The sequence below is a fragment of the Bombus fervidus genome, chromosome 2 (assembly GCF_041682495.2).
Source record: "Bombus fervidus isolate BK054 chromosome 2, iyBomFerv1, whole genome shotgun sequence".
NCBI lineage: Eukaryota > Metazoa > Arthropoda > Insecta > Hymenoptera > Apidae > Bombus > Bombus fervidus.
In genome coordinates this window covers 10,765,897-10,791,696 of record NC_091518.1, presented here as the reverse complement: position 1 = coordinate 10,791,696, position 25,800 = coordinate 10,765,897, and the positions used below count along the sequence as shown (strand labels likewise).

At 38.7% G+C, this 25,800-nt stretch overlaps 2 protein-coding genes across 4 annotated transcripts in view; one reads left to right on the top strand and one right to left on the bottom strand.

Annotated features, from left to right (window-relative positions):
- The window catches only part of Hiw (MYC binding protein highwire), a 267,335-nt gene that overhangs the window by 117,381 nt on the left and 124,154 nt on the right, over positions 1 to 25,800 (bottom strand). The window lies entirely within an intron of this gene.
- LOC139993501 (uncharacterized) overlaps positions 16,255 to 25,800 on the top strand; it is a 123,377-nt gene continuing 113,831 nt past the window's right edge. Inside the window, exon 1 of the mRNA XM_072015292.1 lies at positions 16,255 to 16,694. The gene's annotated coding sequence lies outside the window, so the exon portion shown is untranslated. The remainder of the gene's footprint in view (positions 16,695 to 25,800) is intronic.

Below are 25,800 nucleotides of genomic sequence, written 5' to 3'. Positions count from 1 at the left end.
TCAATATTTTAAAATCACGATCGAGCAAGAACAGCGAATTAATCTGTGAAAATTTTTTAATTTCATGAGAACTCTCAAACCAGAAGATCGAATAAAACATAGTGGTATTAAAAATCCTTGAATCAGTTTCCTAGATAAATTTACAATTCATAAATTCGTAAGAAGTCGGATATCATGCGGTCCGTAAACTCTATCGATTTGGTTGTAATTGAAAGTTGCAGCCCTAAAAAGGGACGGTAAGTGAAACTACGCGCAAAATGAATTTTCCAACTTTTAGACGGTCAGGAGAGGAAAAGCAGGGTTATATCGGTTGCATTAATTAGCAGGGGTTCTCTTTCTCTGTTAGAAAATGCACGGCCATTGATTATTCATCGTTTCCCTCGATCGAAAGCGTTGCTTCAGCGGAGAAATTTTGCAAATTATTTTTAATTTAACGTTGTCGATGTTAATTATTAGAACTCGAGGAGAAATTCTGGGAATCTTGGTTTGTACAGCAGGCAGGAAGCCATAGCTGCGTTTAAATTAGACATAAACAAGAGCAGAAAAGCCATTTCGAGAGGCAACTCACAGGAGACTTCATATTGTGTGAGCAAACAATTTGTGTTCCCTGTGTTTGACTGACAGTCTAAATTGGAACTAAAATGTTGGCTGCTCAAGGCTATTAAACCTCCTCATTTGGCTTTGTGTACAATTTCCTTTCCCCATAGTGTCAAAATATAAATGTAGAATTGTAACTACTCCTTGTGGTTATGGACAAAAGAAAAATTTATATACACAAAATCAAAGAAGAAAGTAAAATTCGATTTCCAGAATACAAAATACACAGAGAGAGAACAAATATTTAAAAAATATTTCAAGAAACGTACTCGGGAAAGTCAGGTTTTATTCCACATAAATTATAACTCGTAGATCTTTACGAGTAAAATTTTAAAAATGGTCTCTCAATTTTTTCGCTGCTAATTATGCATCCACGTATGTCACAGTCGCACAGGTTAATGCGTTGGTGGCTAGATCAATGCACGAAAAGTGAAAAAGCGGATTTAGAAAGTTCACGTACGAAAATTATAGCAGAGGGGCTTACATAAAGGCAAAGTGGCGCCTCTGTGAACGTAAGACGGCGAAGGAAGAAGCCCTTGCTCAAACGTAGACAAACAGTCAAGAGAAACACGACTATGGCCGTTAATGGAGGTGCAGTGTTTACTGGACTCACCGACAATAAGTCCTCTTGCGAATCCCGTTGTCATAATCACCGCTATTTGCTTGATTAGCAACGGTAATTGCGTTTTATGTGTACACAAGCTAACGTGCTAAACAGTTACGTAAATTTATATCGTCAACAGCACTCGAAATTTCACTGTCTCCTAAAATATATTAATCCCCTAAAAACATATTAGCTAATCGGCCAGAAACCAATTAGAATAAGACTTTGGTGCACAATTTATTAGATATTTGGCAAACGAGAACTAATTTACGTCGCTAACTAACAAAGTTAAATTATCTTTAGTTGCCGATTGCTAGCGTTACAAAGATATTACATATATTATCCTCCCAAGAGAATGTTCAAAAATCCATTTTATTCAACCCATTATTTATTTACATATGCAAACAATTTAAATCGGATACTTAAATAATTCCTTGGGAAGCAGATACCGTTTTTCGATCATTGCATCAATCGAAATCTTCCCTATTTTAGTAAAATTAAAGTGTAAATAAGTATTCTTTCGCCACTTGACTTCTGCTCGCCAAATCGTTCGCTCTCGTTCACCCTAAAGAAGTTCCTTTGGTGTCAATATAATTAACGAACAAATTGTTGGATGACTGATGTCATCAGATGAGCGAGTGGTGCTCTCGTTCTCGTTCTATGTTCTTGTTCGTTTGACTTAAACGCACGTTCAGAATTCCGTGAATCTCTCGACAAGGACTTGAACACGTGTATAGGTACACGATTTAAGAAGCGAACGAGACAGCATTTAAACTGTCACACACTGTGAAGCAGTAATAGGGTAGACAAAACATCCTGCATACCATAGCCATCGAAACAATAACCAGATAGTAACAGAATAGCCGCGTCTGATATACATCCGGCGATAACCACTCCAGAGGGACCAAACCTTAGTAGAACCGTGCCAAATCAGCCACTCAACACTCTCTTTTGGATTCGTACAATAAATTGTACTACCATATCTAAAGTTCAATTTTTTACCTTATTTGTGAAACGTTCGAACTGCAACACGAGATCACCGGTGATCTGTCAATTTTATGATTTCTTGTGTCTCGTACGTAACAAAACCGACGTCAGCCCAACGAATCATCAGACTCGCCAAGGGATCATGACTACCCGAAGCGAAGAAATCGGCGAATAAAATCACGCGATAGGATAATAGGGATAGGGTAATCAAAATTCGATCGTTTTTGGAACGAGTTGGGTGCAGCAGCTTCCGGGAACGTGTGGGCGTTCACTCTGGATTCGCTGGTCTACTGGAATTGATCCACCTCAGGATTATAGGGAACCTGGCTGGGTCGTTAACACGAGCCCTTTACCAACATCTCCTTCCACGATCCTAACATACAATGCAGGCTACCTTGGCGGTAGTGGCGCGGCCGCGATCGTTTTATTAGAAACGCCACGTCAGCTTCCGTGGTAACGGAGACACCTCGGCAATAACGCCGACAGCTCGTTACAACGTTGATAAAGCGCCGCGTGGCGGCTAAGCCTCTACGACGCTACGACGACGACGACGACGACGAAGACGGCGACAAAGACGACAACACACGACCATCTAGCTGTGAAAACTTTGTCCCTGTTACACTGCCGATCCCTCAAGCTGAGTCACATCCAGCTACAACTTTCACAACCCTCGTAACATTGTAGGTATACCGCTGCTAATCGGTGTTATGGACACCGATCAAATTTAGTACGATTAAATTTAACACGAAAGCATCGCGGATCGCTCGCCTTCCTCTGTGTACCATCGATTAGAGAAGGTGAAATGATCCGATTTCATGGGGTACGGGATTAGGATTTGATCACTCTCCATGGCTATTTTTCAAAGGTTCTTCGCTGAGAGAGAAAGCGGGACAGGTTCGAGATAAAATATAAAAAATTCATGAATGAAATATAAGATTTTTACTTATTCCTACATCGTTAGAATTAGCTAGTAGGGTAGAAATATATAACGACTCTTTTCAGACTTTTCATTTTCTTAGTTATTGAAAATATGCGGACGTGTTTGGTAAAATTGTTCTGCACATATTTCTCTTCGTTACACGATTTTAATTATAATTATTAATGCGTAGCATATTTATCAGTAGCTCTGACGATGCATATCTGTAATATGTACACACTGCTTGACCTTCCTCTTTTTTTCTCATTTGCGTTTCATGCAATAAAAGGAAATAAGAGTCGCAATTGCATATTCAAAGTAGGCCACGTAATTACACCGATTCGACGGAAATACGAATATTGAACTGGCGAATCAGCACGATCTCACTTTTACAACGTACTGATGCAAGTTCCGCGAGCACATTTCTGCCAAACATTTGCACGAGCACTGCCTCTGCGAGGACATCAAATATTTGACATTCGGATATACATATATAGAATCTGCCACCCAACTGTACGATCGTTATGTACGTCGTTCTATAGTCATTAATAAACAAGGGATAGAAACTTTTATCCGACCCATCTAACGTTAACGATTAATCTTTCCCTAAGGCTTTCACCTACCAAGACACACACTTTACAAAACCGTTTCCCTTTAAACATTTACAACCCTCTCATCGTTCAAAACGTTGCTCTCCAGTCTCCTCCGGTGGTTGCATTAAAAAATTATCGCAAAAAAAATGCCGTGACATCGTAACTCTGCCTCTCGAGCCATTTAAAGCGGATATTCTGGCGAAAAAAAAGAGGAAGAGAGGAAAGAGCAGAGGAGAAAAGAGGAAAAAAATTATACGGGAAAGTCGCGTGCGCCCAGGCCACGAGTATTACGTTAAAGTCGCTTCTTATGTCTAAAGCCTTTTTCATGGCCAATGCATGACCCTTGGAAGAGAAGTCTCTATAAGGGTACGTGGCACGCGATCCATCTTTCATGAAACGCATACCGCGGCGTGCAAACCGTCGCGCCGCAGCAATAACGACGGCTTAGAAGCATAAAGTCCTCTCTCTCTCTCTCTCTCTCTATCTATCTATCTATCTCTCTCTCTTGCTCGCTCTAGGCTGAGAAACGGCCAGCAAACGGGGCTGAAGGGGATCCTTACTGCCGCCGAGGTTCCCGAATTCCCGCGAGATTGAACCCAAGGTCGGCTGCTTTCGAGCTATACTACCGGGAACACGAACGTGCCGCTAATATTGCATGGGAACCGCACCTATACACCCATCCAAATAACTTCCTCGTGCTTCCACTTTTATATTTTCTACTCGAATTACGTGTTCCTGAAAGATACATGGACGATTGTACGAGACAAAGAGTAAGACAATTCTTTTACCAGATATCTTCTTACCGGTTATTTTTACAATTAGCTAGTTCCGAAGGTACTACTTGCGTAGTAAGAATTAAGAGAATTACGAGAAAATTTAATGACTATGAAGAGTTAGAAAGTAAAAAGATAGAGTAGGTATGGAGAAGTTGAGTCTCGCGTGGTAGTAGTCGACACTAGTCGCGACCGTCATAGAGTTAACGTTCAGATTAATCGATCTAGTTGAATTTGGCAAACCCGAGTTCGAGTCTTTGATTATACACAAGTTACGTGGCTTGCAATTGCTTCAAAATAAATACCTAAAATACACGAAACTAGAATGTTATGCATCAGTTACTTAGATATCAGTTGCTTAAAGTAACTCGACCTTTTCCGAACTGTATGTTTAGTTACGCTTCGTCGTATGCAGAATATTTTTAGTACGTTTAAATAAGTACTATTACTTATTCCATTTGCTGAGAGATACTCTCTTCGAATCAAGTTATTTGAACATAAATAACTTGAATTTAGATGGACGACAGAGATTGGCTGATATACTTGACTGAGATATTTCGAATTACATAGATTCAAATAATTTAAAGTCGCCTAACCTGACTTAAGACGAGCGTACAAATTTAAAGGGATATTTCAAGTCAAGTCAAATAAATTAATAAATCTAAACGAGACTCCTACATAGTATTAGTGTGCGATTGAGGAGTTGGGCAATTATTAAGTGCACAAGGCACATTCATAATGGCAATTTCGAATTTGCAAATTAACTAGGATATGATCGGAGCAATTGGACGATATTGCAACCAAAGTTGATATATCTCGAACACGTTCTGTTAATTTTGAATACTAACTAAATTTTATATTAAATCTGTTCGCGTTGAAAACAAATCAAACATACACAGAGAGTATCGCGATCGTGACGATTTGACGCGTTATTTGTACCATTTTTCCCGGTAATGTCTGGACGAAAGGAATCAATTGTGTTAATGTAAACCGGATGTTCCTAACGCTATTCAATTTACGCGACCCAACCGATTAAACGTAAATGAAGCCACTTTAATACTGTTACGCGGTCTGCGTATCCAGAATTCATTACAATTCAATTCGGGACCGGTGGCCACGTCGATGGAATTTCGAAATTTCATTGAAAAGTCAACCGCATTACGAGCCTTCTAAACGAATAGCGTTATACGAGTGTATGCCGAGAACGATAATCGAGAACGTTTGTCGAACCGCGATCAGTTAATACTAACCTGAACAGCCGTTTAGCAAAACATCGAAACCTCGATAGTAAAAGCGTTATCGATTTTAAAATAACGAACGAACGTGAATCAAAATACAACGGTACCGATTCTCGTAGCGAATACATGGAATAGCTGGTCGGCTATTCTTTAAGCGTAAATAAAAACGGCCGAGCGAACCGATATATTTCTGGATTTCACACGAATCCGTTTCGTCGTATCTTTCGACGTTACCGATCGGCAAATCTGCGTGCGACGATTTGTCTCGCGACGTCAGTCGTCGATCTAACGCTGATCCAACGCGGTCTAGAGAAAAAGCTTTTCCACGCGGGGAAAAAAGCACCGGGAATGTGATTAATCGAACCGATGGAGCCCAGCGTTATTTTGGCGGAAAAATCGAAATTAGGTTTTTCCAGTCGCCTGGTTAAAATCTAATTAACGAGCCGCATGAAACGATAATCGTCGATGGACCGCGTTCGACGAAAATTTCGCTCCATCGATGTTACAGTAAATTGGTGTGTGTGAGAAAGAGAGAAAGAGAGAGAGAGAGAGAGAAATAGACAGAAAAAGGAGAGGAAAAATGATCATATAGGTGAAGGGAAAAGTATGGGACGCAATTTGAATGCATATATCGAACTGGTAACGTTGAATTCATCAACCACGCGAAAAACGCGACAGCTCGACGAAAAATAATTGCGTGCGTTTCAGTCAAATGAGAATCCCCAGGCGGAAGTTGCGTTATCGATGAACCAGTTTCCAGCCAGAAACGAGGACAATCGGTGCTCGGGAATTAAGATTTGTCGCTCCCTCGGGAACAACCGAGCTCGCGCTCCATTGCTGCGTCGTTATTCTCGATCAGCTCGTGCCGCAGCGTTTTCGTGTCACGAATCCGCCTGTATTTTACAATCATTCCGCAATGACAGGCTGTGCTACGCGTTAACCTCAATCTGCGAAGATTGCATTACCGCCGAGATTGAATCACCGCTTCCGAAATATTAAGCTTTATAAGTAGAGATATTATATAAAAGCAGGTTCCTTTATAACGAAGTGAAAAATACCAAGTATGTTTAAAAAATATTTGGCCAATGAACGCTTCAAAATTCCTAGGAAGTGGAAAGCAAAATAAGTGATATAATATTATAATACGATTTTCTAATATTTTCCTATACTGCATAGATTGGAAGCATATTAAGAAACAGACAATGGAGAGATACAGTAGAAGTATCCTACGTTAAGCAGACATTAGGTTGTTCTTGTGGTAGTAGTAGATCTACAGGAAGCGTCTTTTCCGTTTCTTTATTTCCTTTTCCTTCCTTAGCTGTCGTTCTGTACTATTTTCGTTTCTTTCATTCTCTTACTATCTTTTCTTTCTGCAGCTCTTTCCTTTAGGCGAACGACCCTCTACATGTATAATATATATACAATGGCGGAAAGAAGAAAGTTAAACTAAGAAGCATAAAAAGTCATCATAATTTTACAAAGTTGATTTACATTTAATAAACGTAATATATACCACAAAATAGACGACTATCACTAACACGCTAATCTTTTTTTTCTTTTCAGAAAAGTTACTAAAATTCATAGTGTTCCAATTTTAAACTTTTCTTTCTTCCCGTCACAGTATCATATCCCCCAAAAAAACCCTTCTAAAATCTTCTTGAAAACCCATTGAAACTTTCATTCGCATGCTGCATCCTTCATCACCCTATGATCGAATTTCGAGGACGGTTGAAACACACGAGCGAGCAAAGGGAGAGAAGACCATCCGATAACCATTGCAAGCGACGCGAAACGGAATGGCAGAGTGACTCTGGTACGGTGAGGATGGGGTTGGTCGATCGCGACCGGTCACCAGGGAATCTCCTCCGGACGAAAACAAAAATCGGGTTTAGCCCGGGCACAGGCCGATCGTGCAGAAGGTACAAACTCGATTTAAAGCGCGACACGCGACACGCACCGGCGATAACCACCACGGTTAACGACATTTCCCCGTTGGCGCGTCGAGCAGCGAGTAATTTGATTGCATTGGGACAGGATGTGGGCATGGTCAGAGGCGAAAACGGAAGGGAGCTCGGACCGGGGACAACGAAACAGAGAGAGAGAGAGAGAGAGAGAGAGAGAGAGAGAGAGAGAGAGAGAATGGAAGGGGAAACATCTAGCCACGGGAAATGGGAACACCATATTCACGGGGCTGATAATACGACGAGCGTGCGACAGAATTTTCCGTTTCGCCACGTCAATTCGTAGCATACGTGTTTTCGTATCAGTGGTAACGATAGAACAGGTTGTTCGACCAAAGAAACGCAACTGTTCTTCGTTACGAATCAACCAAGTGGCTTTCGGTATTTAGAGATGTTTTTGAGAGAGTTCCGTTTGTAGGTGAATCGCAAACATTTATAGCTTTCGTTTAGGGAGTTGTCATCCTTCTCGCCTCTTTCAATTTCGTACTGGAACATAATTGTATAGCCATAGTTTCGTATGTCGATTTATCGATACGGTGATTCTGTCTGGAGAGAAGAGGTGGGTTGTGATAGAGAAAGGCCGCGACGTTTAGTAGGCTGAATACTTCATTTAAAAGAATCTAATCCAAAATTTAATCTTGCACCCTTCATAGCAAAAATGTACCATAACAATCCACCTGCAATTCAACAATCATATGATTAAAAAAGCTTCCTATTCAACCAGTCCAAATATATTTGAAGCGAGAGCAAATTCAATCTCTAACTCTTTTATTAAATTCCTCTTGTACCTTGGATAAAAGAGAAAGAAGTCTCCCATAATAATCCACTCCTAATTCGACAACTGTGATATTCGAAAATATGATATTCACAGCACTTACATTCAACCCTGAACTCTGGCTGTTAATCCGACTTCAAACAAAACCTACCACCGAACAGAAAAATCGAAGCACAAGAGACTCGTATCTCTCAGCGACTCAGAGGCGCCATTCGACTCGATAATCACGCACTTCGGTGGGCAAAAACAAGGAGCCATCGTCAAGAGTAGCAGAGGTGGGGCTTGAAAACGAGGCTCGTATCTGATTAATCGACGCTGAGGCGGTAACGTGCTCGAAATCGCACGCCTCGGCTCGACCGTATCACTTTGTCCGCTCGCCACGCGTCTTCCACACCGAAGGCGTCACGTCGACGCGTCTCCTCAATTAGGAGAATTAAAGTAATTGCACCGCGAGGCCATCCCTTTCGAACCGACGTCGTCGTTGCGTGCGTTCACGCCAAGCTAACAGATAATCCCACCGTGTACACAAAGCATAAATATTTCGATTAATAACTCAAATGCATCTTGCAACTGTCGTCGCAGTCGCTACCCGCTAATTTCTGTTTTAATAAAATCATTCAATATTGATCTGCGTGAAGTTTTAGATATTACGATTACGTTTTTAGAATTAGGCAGGTAAATTTTAGAAAAATGAATGGAGAACTCCGGTTCTTTCGATCTTTGCGCAAAGCAGAGGTTGGGTCTCCAAGAACTGAAATATTGTTGTGCACAATATGGGGTAAGATATTGTATATACTTGCGCATAATTTATTACAAAATAGATTGGACGGTCATAATTAGTATAATAAATGAGACAATTGAAAGCAATGGATTTTGCATGGTTTTTGTATAATGGCGTATATGGAAAGTATATGGCGATGCAACTGTAGTTTTTATCGCACCAATATTTTATCGTCTCAAAAAGTAAATTAATATTTAATATTAAACTTTTTATTGCCTTCAGCACATTTATCAACTATGTATATATCTTAAATTGGGGAAACTGACTACGTATACATGTTTGGAACTGACCTATTCACAGTTTTGTTACGGCCCTTTGTTAGGATCCATAAACTACCCTCTATACAAAACACAAAACTAATAATTACGACGTTACACGATCTATGAAATTCATGAGGTCATAAATCCTACTATATTGTATCCAATATTGTAATTACTCATAAACTTCAATATTATAATTAATAATAACAACTTATAATAATTAAATAATAATAATTATTATTTCTCTTTTCTATCGACCTAGCAGATTTCAATCGCTCGTTTATCATCAATTTTTTGCTGCAATATCTTTGTCGGCAATTAATTTAACGATTATTGCCTGGCAGTGCGCGAGACGCAAAACTGTCTGAATAAATGTGGATAATTGTCGATAATAATAACCACGTAGTCGATGAACGTCCTTGTTATTCCACGAGCGTCTTGCCTCCTGAAGCAAAGTTAAACATGAAATGCTGCATTGTTCGAAATGCGAGCGGTTGCAGTGTATTATTCTTTCTCATTACGAGTTTTTCTTTTCAGATGAATTCCGTAGTTTCGTGAATGAACTCGCGTTTACCTCGCTCGGCTTCGTTTCATCGCGATTATCAGAATTACCGACATTATTTGTTCCAGCTACGAGATTTCCATCGCTTTTGTTCAGAAACATTTAATCCGAGGAAAACCTCGCGGATTTAACTGTCAATAATAAGTACAATTTGCAAAACGCGCCATGATCATAAGTTCATTTTATAACGTACAATTGACGTACAAATACGATCCTATTGAGTTATATTTATTGAATAACGCGGAATAATGGCAAGATCCGAGTTCAGTAAATTATGTGATTTATATAGTTACGCATATATAGGTACCCAATGAGTCAATAATATGAAATTATCACGAGTTCAATAGAATTTCAGAATTTAAAACAAAATCAGTCTGAAATTTCACGTCATGATTTTTATACGTTAATTCTGTTTCAATTTAGAGACGTAATAAGGATTGTTTCTTGAATTCTGTTGTCCTGGTTACTACGACCTTTGGTCTGCTAAAGGTGTCCCGGAAACAGATTTGACCACAATCCTTGTGAAACTCTAGCTCTACTAGCGAGCCACCGTTTATTATCAACTATTAACCCTTTTGCTACTATGGAGAGTATGGTTACTCGCCACGAAACCCTATTCATATATTAGGTGTGACTATAACCGCTCGCCATGAAACGGTCTTCGTATGCTTCTAAACGATGTACGAGGTACGCAGAGGCTAAAGGGATCAACCTCAATTTCTGTGAATTTCTCAATTTTAGCACCTAATTAGTATTTAACTTTGCAAAAACAAAAAAATCAGCTAATCAACTTAGCTTACTCGTAAGCTTTCCAGAAATTTTTCGATTCCTTTAAACATTATCGAATAACAAGGAAGTTATTTCTATAAATTTATGTATAGCGAGGGAATCGTAAGAAATTTGAAAATATAACGAAGAAAAATAAAATGAAATTTTTCATATTCTTCCTTTTAATTCTAAAATATATTTTACATTTTATTTTATCTAAAATCCTTGGAGATAATATAAAAAGAAAGTAAAGGAAAATATCATGGCAAGACCAGCAAACACTATCTACGCGAAAAATACACGTTCATAATAGAGAGTACCGTCCAGCTAGCGGCCAGTTCCATACCAAAGGGGTTAAAGAAAACACCAGAGAATATCTTGCAGCCCCTATAATGGAAACCATTTAAAGTAACTCGCCAACTACGAACTCAGGAAAACTTTCCGACTTGATCCTTAATTGTTTATCAACTAATTGTTTAGTCGTTTCAAGAAATCGTAACTCCTGATCGTTTCTCTCCTTACCAACCAGCTTCTCTCAGTCATTTTCCATCTAATTCTGTTTTTCTAACGTTAACAAATATTTCGCTTCGGAACAAAACATAAGAAAATTATTCCTGAAATTATATGATACGTCATTTTCTTTTTACACCAAACATCTTAAAATCAAAGATCGAAATATACAAATTCAAGAACGGCAGCAGGATTACATTTCCAACGATTTATCAATCGTCGGATCGTCTTATTCAAATGTTAATATCCCAATATTTGTAGACGAACATATACGTTCGAATTACCGGCAATTAAACCAGATCCTCCATCATCCTACGACTCTTCCATTAGAACCACAAACCCAGACATTCAGTGTGAATAAAATTCTCCAACTTCGTCGATATTTCATCGTTTCGAACGTTCCTCCGTTGAAGCAGAAGGCAACCGAGCATTCGTCCACTACGGACTCTCTATCCTCGCAATTTCTCTTCCAGCGGATGTTCTAGGCCCGCGATATCGTCGCTTTTTCTCTTTCTCTAGTGGGCATATCCACTCGCCAACAGGTCGACAGCGGCTCGACTGGAACAACCGACCCGAGGACGAGATTAAGGAGAGTTCTCAATAGCGGCCGGACCAGTCGTCGCAGTCGGTTATCCGGATTCATCGAAATTCAGTCCGGATCGTCCGCCCTTTAGACTCTAGGCTAATCCTCGATAAGGGCCACTCGTCTCGTATTGGCCGTCGAGCTATCGCATCGGGACGCACGTCCCTCGTTGATTTACATCCGCGATTGCTCCTGTTCTTCCATTCTTTCCGGTACCTTCTCGACGAGCAAACTTTCTTTCCGATGTTAACAGCATTGTGGAGCAATGTTTCTAACAATTTATCCAGCATTAGCAAAGGTTGTTCCCAGTATATGTTGACGTGTTGGAGTGATTAGAAGAGACGATGACAATTTTCGATTGGTTTTTGCGATGATACTTATGAGAAGAAAAATGGTTAAGTTATTTGAATTTGATTCATAGATGGTGAATATTACTTTAATGCAAGATCTCATTCGTTCTTTTTTTTTTTTCAATCAGTTAACATTATCGAAGTTTGTTTGTGAAAGGGAGTTTCAAGACTTTGTCTAATACCTTTTTCCATTGTTCTTTATTCGACCTAAATTCATGTAGACCGTGTCTCGTAGAAATGGAAATATTCATAGAGCTATAATAAATTATTTCTTTTATATTTTGAAATTCTTTTAAACATTAATATGTATAAAAGTTAAATTTTGTTACACGTGTGTTTTTATACCTTTCGATGATGTTACGTTTACGGAATAAGATGAAAGAGAATTTTTTTAATAATTAATTTCGAGAGCAGGTGGTAACAAGAGTAGGGATAATTGATTGCAACACTGATAGCGACATTGAATCGTTTTACAAGTTGTTATCGAGTCCTTTGAATTTGAAAGAAATAAAAGTAATAGAATTTTTGAATGATTTATGCAGCAAGAGTTTAAATATGACAGTTTAGGTGAATAAAGAATGCTGATTAACTACCGTGTTAGAATTTTAATAATATAACGAGATCTGTCACGAGCTGTCGTTATGTCTTCGATCAATTTGATAAATTACAGAGGATTTCAAGTGAATGGGAAGAGGATTATCGGCGATTCAGTAGACAAATGCGGTTACATTCTTTGAGCTGTCGCATTCTTGTCCGTTTTTTCGTTCCTGACCGATGAACTATGAAAACCAGGTCACGATTAAAATTCTAACGCCCACTGACAGAGACAAGTACAAGTTGGTCTAATTGCCGCGGACAAATGTGACAGGTGACACGGTATTATACAACCCGACGGGTTTACGAGCAATGCTGATGTAACGTTAACATTTTGACAATAAGAAGTAATATTTCATCTTCCGAAGGAAATAAATATTTCACAATATCTGTCTTCTTTAGAAGCAACTTTTATCGTTTTGTTTTAATGTTGATTATTTGCTTCCTCTTTATTCTTAAACTTTTAAAATATACAGTAATTAACGCGAAGAATATAAAAAATCGAATCAACCGAAGATTCTAAAAGGTCAATACTTTTAGTTCCGAAAATAATTTTCCATTTTCATTTTTAGGGATATTTGAGAGAGAAAAGGTGAGCATAATTTACTCGTTCATGAGAAATAATGTAGTTCAATTATAATGAGTGGAGAATTAAAATGTACGTATTATATCAAACAACGAAAAAAAAAAGAACAAGAATGTATTAATATAAATATATGCTCCTCATAATTTACACGTATGAATATTGTATTTGGGTAGGAGAAAGACAGATGAAACATCCCATGTGAAAGAGGACACGAAAAGCAACTTTGTTCGGAGGAAATTAATTTTAAATTTCATGTTTATTAAGCGTTCCTACTTCTCCCAGCCTTTAAATTTTCAAACATTCGTCTTTTAATAACCTGTAGCACCGTTCAAAACAATTATCACGTTCGAAAAGCACAGTATAAAAATTGCAAATAAAATGTATAAAAATTAAATCACGAAATATATATTCTTTAAACAAAACATTATTCACACAGTACCCGTATAATCAACGTATTATTAATTTACTTAGTTTTCAGAATATTCGTTCTCCTTTTCCTTTTTGTACTTCTTCTTATCTTTCTGTCAGATGAGATATAGGTATAACATTTTTTCACATCCACCATGCAATTTGCACGATACAAACGGCGCACAATAAATTGGTCATGGTTTCAGCATAAAACTCTCGACGAATGCTACACCACGCGCGAAGATTACCCCGTTTCCTCGCGTTTCCGGCGCGGATGAATTTCATCCTCGCGAGGCCTGAAATCCGGTAACGCGTCGGGCTCCGTGTCTCAGGAGCTTAAGAAAGCGCCCGGAGAGTCAGCTTTCTCTGTAATACACGGTGTCAATTTCATACACTGACCAGGCGTTCGTCCTCTTGCACGGCCACGTCTGAAACTCTTTGTATCGTCTCACGTGTCTCTGTCTTGCGGGTCGACGCCCGGTTGGACCGAGGTCGTCCACCTAAATGCTCGCTTCTCATCCCGCGATGTCACCTCGCGTGACTCCAATTCCAGATCTCCATTATTATTTTTCCCCCAGCTTTTTTCACTAACTCTGCTTATAATTCATTAACTCGACAGAGATGGCAGAAAAAACTAAACTCATATAACTCTCGTTGTCATGCGGAATTTTAAAAGACTCCTTCATTATACTGTATTGGTAAACCCGAAGTGGTATACTTTGGAGTTTGAAAATTGTTTGATCGCTCTGATAAAGGAGAGACGATGCTCGTAAATCGGGGATTTAGATATTAACGCATGATTTATTACATTATTAATGTGATATTGGAATTTGTAATTGTTACGATATTGGATGATGGCAAATTTTCCACTTTCGTTGATATTATACACCATATAGTCTAATACATGTTCACTCAATATTTATACTCTAAGCTGTATTTTATATTTGACTAAGAACAACAGATTAATCACTAACGGATTAAGCTTTAATCGAGTTACATATTCCCTTTAATTTAATTATACATGATCTAATTAATTATGAGTTCAGTTACTCTTCGAAGTTCCTTGATCCAACTGCTCTTGTTTCGCGTACAACGATGTTGTGTAATTTGGTTGGTTTACATTTTTAACGATGCACTGCTCAGGCACTGCATAAAAATAAAAAATTACGAATCATACAACATCGTCTCTTTGAAATTACAATGATGTTGCATAATTTATTTGTATTAAATCTTGCATTAAAAAAGCGTATATATACCAAAAGTGCTATATGTACCAAAGATTACCCAACAATGAATTTTCCGAATTTTTCGCACGATAGCTTCATGCCATTAATCGTTGCTAACTCAGAATTTTTACTATTTTCCTCCAATCCCATATCAATCATCCATATCACGAAATCGAATCTCAAATGCTCAATAAGAAGTTGTAAATCGTTCTTGGATCTTTCCAGCCGATCAATGAGATGCAAGCTTACATCGAACGTCGTATCGCGTCGTTTAACTTCTCCTTGATCGTCGAAGAGGAATGTTCATCGAATTTGAACAGAACGAAGGTTGGTAAACCACTCGAGATGTATACACTGTCCACATGGAGGGCTGTAGTTTCCCTTTGCAACCAGCTGGGGAAAGTAGTCGATGGAAAATTGATATGTATCTCGCGCGTCGCATTATGCAGTTTCGTTATCGCGTCGCACCATTGGGCAATTCGTAGCGTTGCTCGTAACTCACTCGAGCGAGTCGACGTCTCTCATCTTCGTAAATCTCGTGGAAACCGGACCGTAGGCGATGCTATCAAACGTAATTTAATTTGTCCCAGAAAACGAGCTGGCCTTCGCTCGATACATATAACACACGGAGAATTTCGCGTGGAATTCAAATTCGTCGGTAAAACAACCGAGGAATATTCGCTCTTTGTCCGCGAAATCTTTTGGTAACACGGTATAAGAAAGATATGGTTACTCCATTCGAATAGCCGGGTGAAGAACGGGACTCGCGGGTTGCATGTAAATTAATGTGTCCCCTGGGAAAATATTCTTCCTCCTTCGCGTACTCCAGCAAGAAAAAAAAAAAAAAAAAAAAAAGAATGGGGGTCAAAATGAAAAATTCCAAGGACGTTCGACGTAGCACGGCGTGTGACGCCTACTTGATTCGCGCTCGAATTTTCGATTTGAGAATCCATTCTTGAAAATGAAGCATGGAGAATCGTCGTCGATCGTTAGCAACTGTCCTTAGATGTGTTTCATACTAGGAGAAGCGGATATATTCGCGATTGTCGCGATTGTGAGCAAGCCTTAAGGCCCGTTTCTCGCAGCAAAATCGTGGCGGGGATGCAACCGTGGCCCGCGTCCGGTTCTCCAACCTAAGAGACCCGCTTCGTGCCAGTGTCGACGATGCGTTTGCAGCGTCTGCTTCTGCGCAACTTTTGTATCGGTTCGGTTTCGATCCTCAAAGACCGCGAAACTTTAAAACACCGATGTACGATCCCATCGAATAGAATCGAGTGCGTTTTCTCTGTCATTAAAAAAAAAGTAAAAAATAAATTTTGAGATTTATCACTTGCTAATTATAAAGTAATAAATTCACTGAAACTTTGCCACGGTAAACGATCGATATTAAAAACGTGACAATGTACGAATTTGCCCGATTCTTCAAACTGACAAAAGTGTGAAACTTCGTTGAGAAAACGATAAAATCTACAATTGCATCGAACTTGCGCGAGTCTATGGACGAAGTTGATTTTCGATTCGACCAAACAAACGTGAGCAAAGTGTGTACGTCTCGTGGAGGCGTACACAAAACAACGCGTTCTCGGAGAGGATTTCACGGCTGAGTCGGAGCATCCATTGCGGTGAGTGGTTCGCTCGTCTCTTTCTCATCTACCGGTCGCACAGTATCCGCGAAATGAATGCAATCAACCAGATCGAAATTCGATTTTCTTCCACTCGACGAGCTTTAGGGAATTCCTTCTCGCGTCACCTATAACGCTACTTTGGAAAGCGATCGTGTCCTAACGAATTCAGAAAGATAGAGACATATACGAGGATAGTAGTCGCGATGTGGAAATCGTTATATGAAAACGGCGGTTCAGTATATGTTTATTTTGCGGAACGTGTAATGCGTTGGCTGAACGCTATTTCGGTGTCGTGCGGTTTGGAGAACGGCGACGCTTCGTCGCGTCGTTACAAAGCCAGATTAGGATTTTCCTGAGAATTGTTTCTCTTCACTGTGTTGTAGGAATTACAAAAGTTTTCAGGAACTGAACCTAGAGGTTCTTATTATTTTGATACTTAATGAATTTCATTCTTCTCTCTTGTTGTTGATTGAAGACATTCTTTTACATAGATCGTTAGAGAACACTTTTAGAACTTTTACAACATTATAGAATTTTTTATAATTTTTATTCATTTGAACAATCTTGACCAATGTACACTGTTTTGTAAACCTTTAAATATTAAACTTTATTTGATCGCGTTTCAAATTACAATTACAAGCTACGACCGGAGATTTCAATAGAAGTCACGTCTTGATCTCTTGCCAACATGCCAGATAGCTTCTTTTATTTGAAACCTCGAATTCTAAGAACTATATATGTGTGCAATTTAGGACGTGAAGGCCTAAAATTCTCAGTATTTCAAGCATTATACAGAGGTAGAAAGTTGGTACGCGGAATGAATGCAGGTCTGATTGCTCATAGCGTAATAGGCCCAGGTCCTGTAATACGATTATTAAGGTCTATTTTGACCTTAATTTTTCTGCGGACCGCTCGAGCCGCGATTATTAGTTTAAAAATCTACGATCTTTTTTTTACGTTAAATTTCATTTTGTAATTGTCCTAGTAATATTAGGATTCAATCGTGCAAGACAAATCAAACGATAAAATGATCAAAAATGAAAACGACCGATCCAATCACGACCGCCACTCAAACGCTACAAGTTTGAACAGACCTAAAAATCAACACACCATGCAAACCGTCAAAAAATTGGTCAAAAAATCTATCTAAAAAATTGAAAGATAAATCTTTTGTTGCCTATTGGCAAGCATTTCCTGGCGATTTATATAGATCGACAGGAGATTTTGCCGGTCGTATCTGCGTGTGCGTGGGCCTCGCGGGTTCTCCAACCAGTCTTTTATCGTGTCGCTGATTTATCGGGGTGCGCCCCGTCATGCGTGCACACGTGCATCTATTAATAGAAACCGGCGGGGACCACCGTGATCTCAACTTTTCGAGGCACTTGAAACACGCGTCCTGCTATCCCTTAACGAACCCGCCGCCGATCAATGAAACTGGAACAATATCACTGGAGAACGATTCGTTTCAACGTTTCACGCCGCCTCTAGCTATACACTATACACGTACGAACGCATAGACGTATCACGCGTTGTTTGATTGGATTTTCATATGTTTCGCCAATCCGTTAAGCGTTGCAATTCGATGAGGATTTCGTTACGGATACATAGCAGGCATTGCATGTAGTGAACCACGGACGTAAATGGTTGGATTCGTGTTGAAAATATTTATCGATACTTAGTAGTATCGAGTAACCAAGAGAGAGAGAGTGAGAGAGAGAGAGAGAGAGAGAGAGAGAGAGAGAGAGAGAGAGAGCTTCCCTCGTTATTCATCAGTGCTTTTTTTTACCTTTGTTTGAATAAAAAGCGAATTTTATAGCGAAGCAACTATGAAATCCTTTTAGTTCTTATTTGGAATTGTTTTTATCAAACTATATTTTATTTTTTCAAAATGTGTACTTCCAATATTACATTGAATATATGTAAGATATATTTATAAATATAGAATTTTCTAGTAAATAGAATATTCTGGTTTATTTTTTATTGTAAATATCTAAACTGATGGCTAAGGTCATAATGGAGGACGTATTTTTGGATCCGCTCAGTATACAGAATACCTGCTATGTTGTTGCTATCGTAAACTACATCTAGGAATAATTTTCTTATTTTTAATTCTGGTTTATTTTTTATTGTAAATATCTAAACTGATGGCTAATGTCATAATGGAGGACGTATTTTTGGATCCGCTCAGTATACAGAATACCTGCTATGTTGTTGCTATCGTAAACTACATCTAGGAATAATTTTCTTATTTTTAATTCTGGTTTAATTTTTATTGTAAATATCTAAACTGATGGCTAATGTCATAATGGAGGACGTATTTTTGGATCCGCTCAGTATACAGAATACCTGCTATGTTGTTGCAATTGTAAACTACGTGTAGCATCTACGGATTTAATTGCCACAATACACGAATCTATCTTGCGCAAGGAGCTTCTCCAATGGATTTAAAACATTCCTATATTTCGCAAGTTGTACAATATCGTAGTGATCTTCTTCTTTGTCGAATCGCTCTTTTATTTCCTACAATTGGTCTAATTGTTTCAATGTTACACTGTTCCAATTCCTCAGCTAATCTTCTCCCATGCTCGCTCTAAATCTTAATTTAACGATACCAACGTAAAACGTAACCATCGTTACTCGTACATCCTAACTTAATAATATCGAAGCCTGACAGTACGATGGATCTTCCCATCTTTCCGTGTTTCAAATTAACCGTACCAAGCTCGTATCCATGGTTTTTTTTTCTTCCTTCTCCACATTTTCTCCCATTCACTTTTATTTTCACGACGCTATCTGTTTTAATTGAGATTGGAACGATTTTAATCCGCGAGAATATTGCCCGAGATAGTCGCGCAGAAAAAATAAACGAGGTCACGAACGAACCGAACGATTACGAACAGCGATATAAAACGCGATCCGATTTTAGGAGAATTTGCACGGAATCGTATACGGGGTGTTTCAGAAACTTGGTGGCAAACTTCAGGAACATGTAGAGCTGATCGAAATAAGCAACTCTTAACAAATGTAGATCTAAATTAAATCATTATTTTTTGAGTTAAAAGATGCTCTCGATTGTGGTCTTACAACAGCATAAAGGATTTCATTACATTTGTATTTATATATTGTTTCATTAGCGAAATGTAATAACGTGTCACATTTTGGATATCTCATAGATCCTTCTGTGTTACGATTGTTCGCGGAGAGACGCGGTCGCGAGGAAAACGCGTCAACGAGAGGCGTAAATTCTCGCTACGATTCGTATAATCGACGCCGCGAATTAGTCGTTCCCCTTGTTTCGATTAAGATAACAGGGGTGGTTGAATGAAATTAACACTGTATTAACAGGTTAATATAGCATGTATTTTTAACAATAAATTAAATTATAATAGAAGCGTCACAAATTGTTTCGTGATAGGTACAGTTAATGTTTTACAGAGATTCGACTCGATTTTTTATGTATGCGGTGTGAATTCTATAATGAGACCGTTCAGATACGACTGTGCGGTTACATTCTGTATTATAAACATTCTGCTCACCTTTTCTGTTTTAAATTTGCTATAAACGCCTAAGTATCCGCGGTCTGCTAATATTTGCATTCATGTATATTAACCTTCTATTTGAATGTTTATTCACATATATTCGCTTTTTCATTTGTTTCGACAAGAACCAAATACTTCTCAAATTGAATACTAATTTTCTAAAACACGGTGTACATGGGGATGGATTCTGTCAAGGATGGGAATACGATGAAACGGTTGTAAACTTGTATCGCGTATGAAATATGGACTCGCGTGGACGTACATACGCTATCCTCTCTCTAGCGCACTTTCGATTTCACGATGTGGCTGCAACGTGTTTCGGTCCCGGCGTTTCCCGCCACTTTAGCGAGAGTTTCGACCACGCGTTATACACGCAAACAAGCACTTCCATTCACTCGCTAATCGCGGACCGGGCTAAATTGAATCCCTGGACAACCGCGCATAATCTGTTTGGTCGTCCATTCGGTCGATCGTTGGGAACCACGTTGAAAATTGGAAGAAAATTCAGCGACCAGAATTTTGGTCTAAACGCAGTGTACGTTTGCTTAATGCTGAAAATTCCAAGCTCTAAAATACAAGAAAAGATACCAGTTCCTTTTTTCTGGTATTCTTTTCATTTTTCAAGTACGCTCTTTTATATCTGAAAATCAATAGTCAAAGAATCTATTATTTTTAGTACAATGCAAAGATCACACTTTATCTTTCTCTGCAGTTAGAAACTCGTGAATAATTATATTTGTTAGTGAAAATAACAAATTTTATCGATGTGTCGAGAAGTCGAGATAATCCGACTAATTTTTCTGATATTAACGTTCAAATTATTAAACTCGTCGAAACCATAAGTTCTAGATATTATTAATGTAAAAAGGACTTTTTGTACGAAGCTATCTTGCATCTCTTAAATAGCATTATGTATTTTTCTTTTCATGTTCTTTCTGAATTGGTTTCCTCCTTGAAAATAATATGAAAGAATATTTCTAAGAATATGGAAGGAAAGACACAATTGATGTCATTTAAAAACGTAAGATTATTTCATTCTTTTATAAATTGTACTTTTAATCTTTCTGCGTACTCATTCACTTTAATCATATCACTATCGCGTATACTTTCAGACAAATTAATTAAGCTAAGCTAGACTGATCAATTTTAATCATAAATATAACGTTTATATATATATATATAAACAACATAACGGGATTATGAAATGTAACGACAATAAGGCGATGTTTCCTTCGAAAAAGAATTCTCAATTGTCCTTGTAGCTATGAAAATGGAGAATGAAAAGAAACTGTATCCTGAAGAGCTAAAGTGAAAAGTACGAGGTCCTTTGATAACGAACGAGCAAGTTAACTTATGAGAATTCTTGGCAGAATGAAATTCGTGGCAATGTTAAGATGAAACTTTTCTTTTAAAAACTCGGAGTAAACCACATGTATGTCAAGAACAGAAATCTAAATTATTTTCTATACAACGAGATACAACAACTTTGTTGCGGCACCTGAAAGAATAGAAAGAACTGAATTGTTAAAGCTATCGAAAAGTTCTGTATTTATATCTTTTATTCACTATCAATACACTTCTCGCCATTATATAGTACTACGTTTTCATCTTCATTGATTTGTTTCTTCGTACTTTTCAATCATCTCTTGTCCATTGTCTTCAGTTTTTAAATATTTTCCATTTACAAAGTATCGTAATGATGAAAATAAATGATCAGAAAGGGCCAAGTCGGGCGACTGTCTTAAAAACAGAAGTTGCTTGTAACGACAGCAGCGTTACTTCTTTGATATTCATAAAGCAAACACCTGTTTTATCTATTGATTGCCCATCATTAAACTTTGAATAATAAACTAGAAGCTGCTACCAATATTCCCACCCCTCTCATACTTCAAATTAGAATAATACAAAGTTCTCTACAAAATAATAAAATCCAAATTAATTTGGAGTCCACAATGGACACGATAACCATGAACAAAATACATTGTCACGTACGAATCCGACATAAATAATAAAAAAATGTAGCGCCCAGAGACTAAAATAAAATCCGAAAAGAATAGAAAAAAAAAGGCTTCTCTCATCATGAAGTATCTCACGACACTATCTTAATAGCCGCTCTATTTCAATTAATCTCTGATTATCTGAAGATCGTTGAAAAGCCGGCAAAATTTTGACGTCGATCGGAATCGATGCATCGTTCATCAAAACCATCGAACAAGTCGATCAAACTAGTGACACACGGACGACAGAGGACAGGCGAATGTGGCGCGTATTTAAAGTGGAATCGACGCGGCTGCCAGTCGCAATGTCGGCTCCAGGCCGAGCGGAATAAACGTCGCGGCGACGTAACCGCCGATATTTCCCGTCCGAGCCTATCGGCTCGCCAGGAGACGACTTAATAGAACGATGCCGGGGCACCCTCTTAATGGAATATCGCATAAAACCACGGGTGGCATTAACCCCCTTGTGGCCACGCTGCGAGAGCAAAAAGCTGATCGCGTAGCTTTCTGCCAGCTTCTCTCGTTGGATAGACAGCGGAGGATAAAAGTAAGTTTAAGATCGATATGTATTTTAGTAAAAATTTTGTACCAAAAATTTGTCACCTTATTGCTAACGGTCGTCTATTCAATTCGAACTACTTCTACTTCTACGGTGTAGATCGTATTATTAGGTTGTCCGAAAAGTTTCTTTCATCTTATAAGGAAATAATAGACGTACAATGTTTTTTGTTTTATATTAGTTTATTGAATTATGCACGAACATAATAATGGAGATAGAACGAAATGGATCACACATAATTCAATAAAATAATATAAAACAGAAATTGTTGTTCATATATTATGAAACGAAAGAAACTTTTCGGACAACCTAATATATTTCTCGAATGGGCGGGCAAAAGTGTATACAAGTCGGAATTATTAGTATTCAGTAGCAGAGAAACGTTTATAATATTTAATAGGTACAGTGCAAGATCGAGGGTTAGATTTCGAACTTACAAAATATATCGATTTAGAAGCATTGCCTCCCTTTTTTTTAAATCATACTATTTTTATCAAAATTATTATTATTATTATTGACATACACTATTAGAATATGAAAAGATGAAGAAAGAAGCGAAATTGACTCGTATTATTAGAACCATGAGCAAGGGACAGCATGTATTTATCCCAGCTCGACCAAAATTTCCCCTACGTCTTCTTTGTCGACCCACCAGAGATTTATTGCTTGCTCTAATTAAATTTGTAAAATTATGATGTTACTTTATACGTCTTATTTCATAAACTTTCTTTTGTCAGCCACGGTAGTTATCGACGAAGACGCGCGCCGAAAGCTCGGAATAATTGGGGCGTTGCCCTGAAAAACACGAATTCACCGTGAAATTGGCGAATCCACAAGACTGCAGGGTGGAAGTCTCTAGCGTTCGTCGGTAACCATCCCGTTGAAAGGGGATGAGTTGGTTGAAAGAAGCAGTCGCTATTCGAATCGAGAAACCATGAAGTGTACTCGAGGAAACTCGAAGGAAAATGAATCGCCCGACCAAGAAAGAATCCGGTTTATCGTCCATCTTGAAATCGTGGTTCATATTCGCCGTTAACGCCGCTTGGTCCACGAGTCGACCGTTAATGAATCGATGAAATAACAACCGTAGTATACACGAAATAATTAGTCGTATCCTCGGCAAGCGACGAGACGCTCCATTTCGTCCGCTTAATGATCCGCGAAGAGATCCCCCACGCCTCTAATGTCGCTCCTCTCTTCGTGAAATATTCTCGGTTCAATTGAACGATAATTAATTGCACTTGGAGGGTCGAAGGGAATACCGCGATCGCGAGCTTCTCCGGCCGATGCACTCAATTTCATTCGATCGCGCATCACATCCAAAGAGACTCTCCCTATGATCGTCTTAATAGCCTCGATCCTGAATACGCTAGTATTGTGTTAATTTACGATCAACATCACGAAGCGTGACTTTATGTGGTCAGTTACAGAGGACGGTTTGTTTCTAGCATAGTGCTTTACCCCTACTTCATGTACCTTCATTTGGAATAAACTTTTTACGAGTTATTCTAGTGCTTCAAAATTTTGTACGAAAGAACTTGACCAAGAAGAAGATTTTATGCGAACGATTGTACGAATTTCAGAGATCTTTTGCCAGACTTTTTACAAAGATTTTGTATGATATTATTTCCTAAGAGTTATACCTTTGGTTTTTTTTTTAAAAAACTTCGTCAATTTGTCAGCTGATTTGTATGGTTTACACCTTTGTTTCTTCTGCCATGTATCACATGAGCAAGTAAAATGTATTTTCTTTCTAAATGATGAAACCTGCGAATTTTGCGATTCAGAACTGGTAAGTGTATCAACAGCCAGCTACCGAAGCAAAATCTGAATCATCTAATTATCCTAAAACCATCCGTCTCGTGCATAGGACTAAAAAAAGGGGATGGTTCGTGATCCTAAGTTCGTCAGACAATCTCGCCCTTGAAATTCCTCCGTGTCGGCGTGGCAAAAGCGTCTTTCGACTCGAGTTTCGAAGCGAGCAGCTCGAACGAACACGAGAAGCCTGTCGGGAGGATAGCGCGCGTGCCGATGGATCTAATTAGCAATCAGGCTGGCGGCTTAAGAGGGTTGAAAGGGGGCCAAAGGGGCCGGAAACGTCGCGCAAAACCGTCTGCACGCCCCCATTGTCCCTGGTCCCGTTCCAATTACACGGTGAAATTGCGGTTCGATCTGAATGCGATGCGGTCCTCGACCGAGCTCCGATCGGAGATCGTTCGACGACACCTTTGTTTCACGCTCGAACAAAGTTCGATCGGTCGTTCGACCGATTGCCAACCTTCCTCCGACGCGTTTAAGACCGCGGAAACTCTCTCCCCTTGCTTGAACATAGGCAATCTTTGTATACTCGCTCGTGCGAGTAGTCGATCGTCGTTAATTAATCTGGTAATCTCGGACGAAAATCGTCGCGGATGCTTGTTCCAGGCTTATTAATGATCAACGACCGATTCAATGGACGTGGAAAAACGCGAGAGGGAGTAATCTAAGTAGTAAGAAGCGTTTTACGCGCGCATTCATTTGCATTTTCATCAAGCTGATGAAAATCGACGTGTACTGGGCGGGGGTTAACTTTCTGATGAGGTGAAAAATTCCAATGAGATCCAGCGGTGTATGTATGGCGTGTAACTTGTAAATTTGTTTGGTTGGAAAATATTAGGAGTTCAAGCATTTGGAGAAGGTTCAGAACGAAGACGATAGAATTGATTAAATTCTATAAATTATGGTGAATAAATCAGAATTTAGATATCATTGAGTCACAGAACGAGGATAACACCAGTTAAGGGATAGAACGAGATTAGAGATTTTTTAATTTTTTAGTACTTGAATTTAGAACAATAATATTTAAAAAATACATTCATTCGAAAGAAAGTACAATTACGCATGGAAAAAGATGATAGTTCTATCGTATGATCGTACGATAAATATTGGATTAGATTAGACCGATTAACTCGGCAACGTTTGGTAATTCGTTTCTCTAATTGGACTTGCGGTTATGGTGTTGGCTAAAT